The 8,046-nt window shown below is 38.7% G+C and overlaps 1 non-coding gene across 1 annotated transcript; it reads right to left on the minus strand.

Annotated features, from left to right (window-relative positions):
• Positions 1-5,754: 5,754 nt before the first annotated feature.
• LOC145678014 (5S ribosomal RNA) lies at positions 5,755-5,873 on the minus strand. Its single transcript, XR_014130158.1, has one exon. It is a non-coding gene; the product is annotated as a 5S ribosomal RNA (ribosomal RNA).
• Between the last annotated feature and the right edge of the window lie 2,173 nt (positions 5,874-8,046).

Consider the following 8,046-nt stretch of genomic DNA (forward strand, 5'->3'; position numbering starts at 1 on the left):
CATTGAATACCTGAAAAAAATCGTTTATCAAAATAGAAGGAAACACACTTATCGTTGTGGCAACTACGAACTTCTGTTTACCTCAGCCCGCCTCAGCAAGTGCTTTCTATCCGGTCCGCGCTCCGTAACCAAACTCAACGCTGCCTGCCAGCGAAAATTTCATTCTTCAGTATCGTTGAGTTTATTGCAGAAAGCAATGGCAGATACGGCATCAGCACCTGCAGCCCCGGCACAGGCTTCTCCTAAGAAGTCTGCAAAGCCTAAGAAACCAAAAACAACACCTTCTCATCCAAGAACATCAGAAATGGTGAACAACGCCATCAAGAATTTGAAGGAAAGGGGAGGAAGTTCACTGCAAGCTATTAAGAAATACATCTCTCAGAACTACAAAGTGGATGCCGAGAAGCTTGCTCCATTTATCAAGAAATACTTGAGAAGTGCAGTTGCTTCTGGGTCTTTGGTTCAGACCAAGGGAAAAGGTGCATCTGGATCGTTTAAGCTTAGTGCTTCATCGCTGAAGGAGAAGCCTGAAGGTGGATCTTCAACCAAGGCGAAACGATCAGCATCAAAGGAGAAGAAGCCTGCGAAAAAGCCAGCAGCTAAACGTCCCAAGAAGACTGGTGAAAAGAAAAAGGCTGCTGCTCCCAAACCTAAGAAATCACCATCTAAAGTGAAGAAGGCAAAAACTCCCAAGAAGCCAAAGGCCCCGAAGCCAAAGAAGGCTACAGCAAAACCGAAAAGTGCTAAGAAGGCTGCACCAAAGAAGAAGTAAATGTGTCAGTAAATCATCTGACATTTTAAAACGGCTCTTTTTAGAGCCATCAAATACTTTGAGAAGAGTAAAATTGTGCTTTTCCTATCATTATCACATGTTCATTCATAGCAATGTATAGTATACACGCAAGGGACTTTGAGTTTTCTTTTTAACCGAAGCACTTCTTGATGTAAGTGCTTTATAACAGAGGGGAATTGAGGGTGGGGAAAGAAAGCTTTCACGGGTGTCAAGAATGGTGTACTCGAAAAAAAATGGGGAACACATTACGTAATGTCAATTTGTGATCACTTACTTTTTCCTTGTTCCTATCTTCAAGTAGCGAAACAGTACAGAAAACGCACTTAATGCATTTGTTAGAAAAACTTTTGCAGGCTGACTGGGTTCGATTCTCGGTGGGAGCTCAAATGTTTCGCATTGCACGTTAATAAGTAGGTCCACGTTTGAAACAGCCTTGCTGCTGAAAGGGACACTAAACTAAAATCAACTCTTTTCAAGGCTGGGGTGAAAGAAATGTTCGAACTTATTACAACTCGTGAAAGTGAAGTAGACTGTTTCAATTTAACGTCGTACTATTATGATTTTTATGATAAAGGAGACGGGTGATTACGCCTAATGAATGATGGAAATACTGGTGTAATGAGAAAGTGTTAGGAAAAGGGAACACGCTAATAACCACGGATACCGTCTTATAATTCGTAATATTGCTATAAAGAAAAATAGTAACACCAGCAGAAATGTAGGTGTACAATTGAACTGATGTTAAGTACAAACAGACACTTAAAGAAAGTTTAGTTTAACGTTTGCATTCAACAGCAGCGACCTCTGAGAAAATATTACTTTTGCTACCTTGGAAGAAGTACATATTTCGCCTGCGAGTTCTATGAGATTAATAACGTTGAGAAGGGCAAACAGTGGTTGAATCGAAGTTAACTTATGCAACATATGGCAAAATCGAATCCTTGACCACATAAAACGAAGATAATCAATCGGTAAACATAGGGGAAAACTAAAGAATATACTTGAAAGATAGGATGATATACGAAACGAGAGGAAAACGAAGGTAGATGTATTAACTATGCAACATACGGCGTGAGAATTTAAAAAAAAAAGATAACAAGTATGGACAAGATCCTTGTTAGGATAACAGCATCTCTAAGTAGTGTATTGGTCCTAAAAAGGACCGTTTTTGAACTCAGTGCCAGAACTTCAAACTTAAGCACGTTCCCCACGGATGCGGCGAGCAAGCTGAATGTCCTTAGGCATGATTGTGACTCTCTTTGCGTGAATAGCACACAAGTTGGTGTCTTCGAAAAGCCCTACAAGGTAAGCTTCACTTGCCTCCTGTAAAGCCATGACAGCTGAGCTTTGGAAGCGAAGATCTGTCTTGAAATCTTGTGCAATTTCTCGGACGAGTCGTTGGAAGGGCAGCTTGCGGATGAGCAATTCAGTGCTCTTCTGGTAACGACGAATTTCTCGGAGAGCCACAGTACCAGGCCTGTAACGATGGGGCTTTTTCACTCCACCGGTAGCTGGAGCACTCTTTCTTGCAGCTTTGGTGGCAAGCTGCTTTCGAGGAGCTTTGCCTCCAGTAGATTTCCTAGCTGTCTGCTTGGTACGTGCCATTGCAACTGTCACGACTTGTTTCAAATAATTGCGCGCTGAATGAAGTCAAGTTATATAAAGAGCAAAACCGTTAAATCAAGCTATTTCTCATTGGATAAAGTCAGTCGAAAAGGACAGTTCTCATTGGCTTAGACACGTTTTGTGTTTTTCCTCCGTGCTTTCCCTGCATGATCGAAGGAACAAAACCACGAGTCTTGGGCTGCTTGGGCTTGTATTTCTCGTGTGTGGTGAGCGAAGCAGTAACATATCGAAATGACAGGACGTGGAAAAGGAGGCAAGGGTCTTGGCAAAGGAGGTGCCAAGCGCCACCGTAAAGTTCTTCGTGACAACATCCAGGGTATCACCAAACCCGCTATTAGGCGTCTTGCTCGCCGTGGTGGTGTGAAGCGTATCTCTGGTCTCATTTATGAAGAGACCCGAGGAGTATTGAAAGTATTCCTGGAGAACGTAATCAGAGATGCTGTTACATACACAGAACACGCCAAGAGGAAGACAGTGACAGCTATGGATGTTGTGTATGCCTTGAAGAGGCAAGGAAGAACCCTGTACGGTTTCGGAGGTTAAGTTGGGGTTCCTCCTATTTTGGATATAAAATTGGCATAAACGGCTCTTTTCAGAGCCAACAAATTTATATAAAGGGAAAGATTTACTTTGTGCGATTTTCTGTTAGATTATAAGAATTCGTGTAACTACATTAAAGCCTTTTGATGCACACAAAATTACAGACGTAGAGAGATTAATTTGAGAAAATCATACGTTTTTTTTTACATTATGTACGTTCATGTATACGTATTCATATGTAGCAGTATTAATGCTGGAGAAGGGGTTCTGGTTGGAAATTGGCGATTTGTTGGAAGTAGCGAGCATGAGAGATGCGAAACGCAAGTCGGAATTTCTGTTCCTGACAGTAGGATGTACGTATAGAGGCTTATACAACTTCTATACTGTGCTGTGAGGGGCGAATAATGCGTTAGAAACCTGAATCTTGTCCTTTATCTTGTTTACGTGGTCTTGGGTTCGATTTTTTTCTTTTGCGGTAGTGTCTATTGTGATTTACATGTAAATTAATGACACTTCGTAGCGGGTTAGTAAAATAAAGAGTAATACAAATATGAGATGTAGGTTAATGCATTGTATACTTCACATTATTTACTAAAGAAAGGCAGTAGTTACAAGAAACCTAGGCTCGCTCGTTGGGCACAGTAGCAAATGAGTTCTGAGATCAGAGAATAAGAGTAGTTGCGTATTACAAACCATATACATATAACACATATCACACAAATATGAATATCGACCTTGCAAAGAATAAATCGTACTTAAGTGTGCATTTAATGTCATTACTATGTTGCAAAAGAAATTTAGGAAAGTTTTTTGATCCGCTCTGTTCATGATGTCATTGGGGCATAGTAATGAACAATAATAAATGTCGAGAACATATTGAACAGAGTAATTTCAGCCAAGCCAACGCAAGAGAGAAACATGAGTGCTTTAAGAATGTTGGAAATTCCTTTGTCTAGCATGAAGTACATGAGAATATGTGGTATGAGGTTTTCTTCCATTGCTGAGAATCTGGGCTCGACTGTCCTGTCCTCTGGGTAATATGAGCCCGATGTACGCAAATATCAAAAAAATGTAGCTAGCGACAATACAAAAGGTAATGATCTTATAATTAATAATGTAGTGGGAACTAAGCACATCGCTGTTTGGAGTATTCTAAAGATAGTGTGACTTCCTATGGGCTTCAATTACGATCGACGACTACACATACTAATTAATCGAATAGCAGCGAGAATTTCGAATGACACTAAGCAACTATCTCAGACACTTTTGATGAGTCTGTATATCGAAAACAATTCATTTCAATCGTAAATCTCCTCTATAAAGGGGTTTGTGGCCCTCATAAGGGCCGATTTGTATGAGATATAGGTCTTACATTTATGCCTTCTTCTCAGTTTTCTTGGGCAGAAGTACAGCTTGAATGTTGGGCAAAACACCACCCTGAGCGATTGTAACTCCAGACAACAACTTGTTTAATTCCTCGTCGTTACGGATAGCTAACTGCAGATGACGTGGAATAATCCTAGTCTTCTTGTTGTCACGAGCAGCGTTGCCTGCCAACTCAAGAACTTCAGCTGCCAGGTATTCCATGACTGCAGCCAAATACACGGGAGCGCCAGCACCAACTCGTTCGGCATAGTTACCCTTTCGCAAAAGACGATGGATTCTGCCTACTGGGAATTGAAGGCCAGCCCTGCTGGAGCGGGACTTGCTCTTTCCCTTGACTTTTCCACCTTTGCCGCGACCAGACATTGTTCAATATTCTTTCGTAATAAGATGAGAGGAAAAATTGCGGCCTCCCATGAATCAAGTCAGTTTTGTTACTACTTCAAGCGTGCACCCGAGTGCATCAAATGAAAAGCAAGGCAGTTGGCGCGAATTGAAACACGTACTGTAATTTAAATGAAGTCGATAAATCGGCGGACACATCTAATTTTGCTGAACGAGTGAGTCATCATGCCACCAAAAACTAGCGGAAAGGCTGCAAAGAAGGCTGGTAAAGCCCAAAAGAATATCTCCAAGGGAGATAAGAAGAAGAAGAGGAGGAGGAAGGAGAGCTATGCCATTTACATCTACAAAGTTTTGAAGCAAGTGCATCCTGACACTGGCATATCTAGCAAGCTATGAGTATCATGAACAGCTTTGTTAATGACATCTTCGAGCGTATTGCTGCTGAAGCTTCTCGTTTGGCCCATTACAATAAGCGGTCAACTATCACCAGCCGGGAAATCCAAACAGCTGTGCGCCTTCTTTTGCCTGGTGAACTTGCCAAGCACGCTGTAAGTGAGGGTACGAAGGCTGTTACCAAGTACACAAGCTCTAAGTAAAAATCTTCTTCAAGATTTTTCATTTCAAACGGTCCTTGTCAGGACCAACACATTATTCGAAAGAGTTAAATCACGAAATTTGCTTCATTCTGTTATGTAGAAACACCTTGAAATCCAATTTCTATATGCTGTTAGTAAAAAAGTAAAGCACATAGCGGAGATGTGTCGTGCTTGTATACGAAAGGCATTTACTCGCCGGAGATCTACACTTAGTCATAATAATTTACTTTTAAAAAGTGGTAATACATTCCGTGTTAAGTATAGTAGTAGGTGCACACGGATCGGAAATCAGGTTATTTTAATGTGCCGTGCAAATAAACAGGCTGTTAGTGTAAGAAATAGTGGGTATAACGCTTAGAATATCGATTAATCGCTATGAAATAATGTTGATAAATTATCTCTTGAAAGTACTATAAAATTAATGTTTCTAGTATTTTCGTACTTGAAGGATAATGAAATTTGAAAAAGAGATGCCAACAGCACCTGGTGTTCCCAGGCGGTCACCCATCCAAGTACTGACCAGGCCCGATGCTGCTTGACTTCGGTGATCGGACGAGAACCGGTATATTCAGCATGGTATGGCCGTTGGCAACTACCTTTTCTTCAATGTCCTGTTAAGGAAGTATGTTTTAAGTAAGAATTGACTTAACTATAAAGGCAAGCATATTAACGTCGTTAACATTACTTGGAATATACTAATATTCGAATAAATATTTGAATGTTCGAATGATGAGTGATTCGGATGTTCATAGTGCCACTATGTCCTATCGAGTTTACTATCACGAACCACGTATGAAATTGTATATAAATAAATAAAAATAAATCCTTTATTAAGTATTGATTACAGGAAAAAGGCAAACTTACATTCTTTAATGTACACAATGAAATGTATGAAAGATATTTTTAAGATATGTTTCACTTACCCTTTATAACGCAAGGTAGTTTTCAGTGTAGCATCCTCTTCAGCTGCGAGATAACGTAAGGCAGATGATCATTCAGTCGTGAAGCACTAAAATGTAATATACATTTTAACTATTATCGATAAGAATTATTTACTGCAGGGATGCAAATAAAGTGAGGCAAATTAGTAAATAAAAACCGATACTGTAACTGATAATGTAATTACGTATCTGTATTAGTTGTAATATACAGTAATCGCACGATTATCCGCGGAGTTGGATGTTGGCATAATCGCGCATAATCAGCAGTATGAGCAGAAAAGGGAAATGAAATGAAATCTTTAGATTTACGTCGCATACTTATACCGGTTACGCTAAAGGAGACGGTGATGATGAGTACTGAATGAAGAAAGTGGGAGGAAACGGGAGAAACCCGAGAAAACCCATGAGCACGGTCTTTATGCACGACAAAGTTCACACGGCACGAGCTGGGATTGAACCAGGGACCCCAAGCACCGGAGGCCAAAAAAGGGACAAAAAGTCTTTCGTGCAACTTTCGTTTTCGGTAAAAAGTTTACACATAATTTAGAAAGAGTAGTTTTTCTGGTCTTTTTATTTCACAAGTTGGTTCATGTCTATATTTTTTACATGCATAAAAAATTTTTCAACTCCCTTGCTTAGTTCCTGTTAAAGACCTCTACCTCTGATTGTATTTTTTGCACATATTCTTATTGTTTTCAGACAACATTTCTAAGAGCGTAATTTATCGTCAGCAAGAAAAGAAAAGGAAAGCCTCGGATAGTGGAATGTGTACTGTATATATATATATATATATATATATATATATATATATATATATATATATAATATATATATATATATATATATACGTATTAGTATATAGTTTTATTTTATACGTCTCCTATTATTACACAATGTGCAGATATTGTGAAAGCGCAAGTAAATATGTATAACTCCCCGTCTGCACTTAATAACTTGAAAGAAGTTCGGGGAAGGTAGTGTAACAGAAAGTGCAAACAGAAATGAGGGTTTACAGGCATTTAATATTATTCCGTAGTAGTATGATTTTTTGTAAAATATATATATATATATATATATATATATATATATATATATATATATATATATATATATATATATATATATATATATATAAACATACATATTCAATGATATAGTAAGAGGTTAGCAGCACTGATAGAACTGCAGAAAGTACAAAACCGTTAATAAGAAAGAGAGAGAGATGGTGGCCGCTTTTGTGCTTTTCATTGGCTAATTCCGAATTGCGCGCGAATACGTACGAGATTTCTTTCTTTTTTCCTCTTCGCAGCCCAGATGTTGCCAATTAGAAGTTTTTAGTACTACATTTGTATGAAAATGTTGCCTTTAAGAAATGTGGTTTGCATACGGAGAAAAGAGCAAAATGAATATTTATCTTAGTGGGCATGAAAAAAGACGAAACATTTTGCAAGATGGACACACGAACTTCCTTAATGCAGGCGTTCAGTACATTATTGTAAAGAAAAAAACACTAAAAAGAATTACTTCAATATCCCTAGCAACATTCAACAATTCATAGAGAAAAATCTTTATTTTGAGAACAATGGAAAACTATGTAATTGTAGATAACTACTAAATTTAATGATTAAGGAAAACGTTTAGGCCCGGCCCTTCAGAAAGAAAGTGCACAGAATTTTCTCTCATGGAAGCAATTGCAAAATCAACATTTTGTTTGCAGTTATAATTAGAGGATCTATATACAGGGTGTTCGAAAAAGAATGTATCCTCTTGAAAGAAAATATTCTCTGGGCCCCTAATCCTTTATATACCGAAAGGAAGTTTG

The sequence above is a fragment of the Thermobia domestica genome, unplaced genomic scaffold (genome assembly GCF_964235325.1).
Source record: "Thermobia domestica unplaced genomic scaffold, izTheDome1.hap1.1 HAP1_SCAFFOLD_1711, whole genome shotgun sequence".
Taxonomy (NCBI): Eukaryota; Metazoa; Arthropoda; class Insecta; order Zygentoma; family Lepismatidae; genus Thermobia; species Thermobia domestica.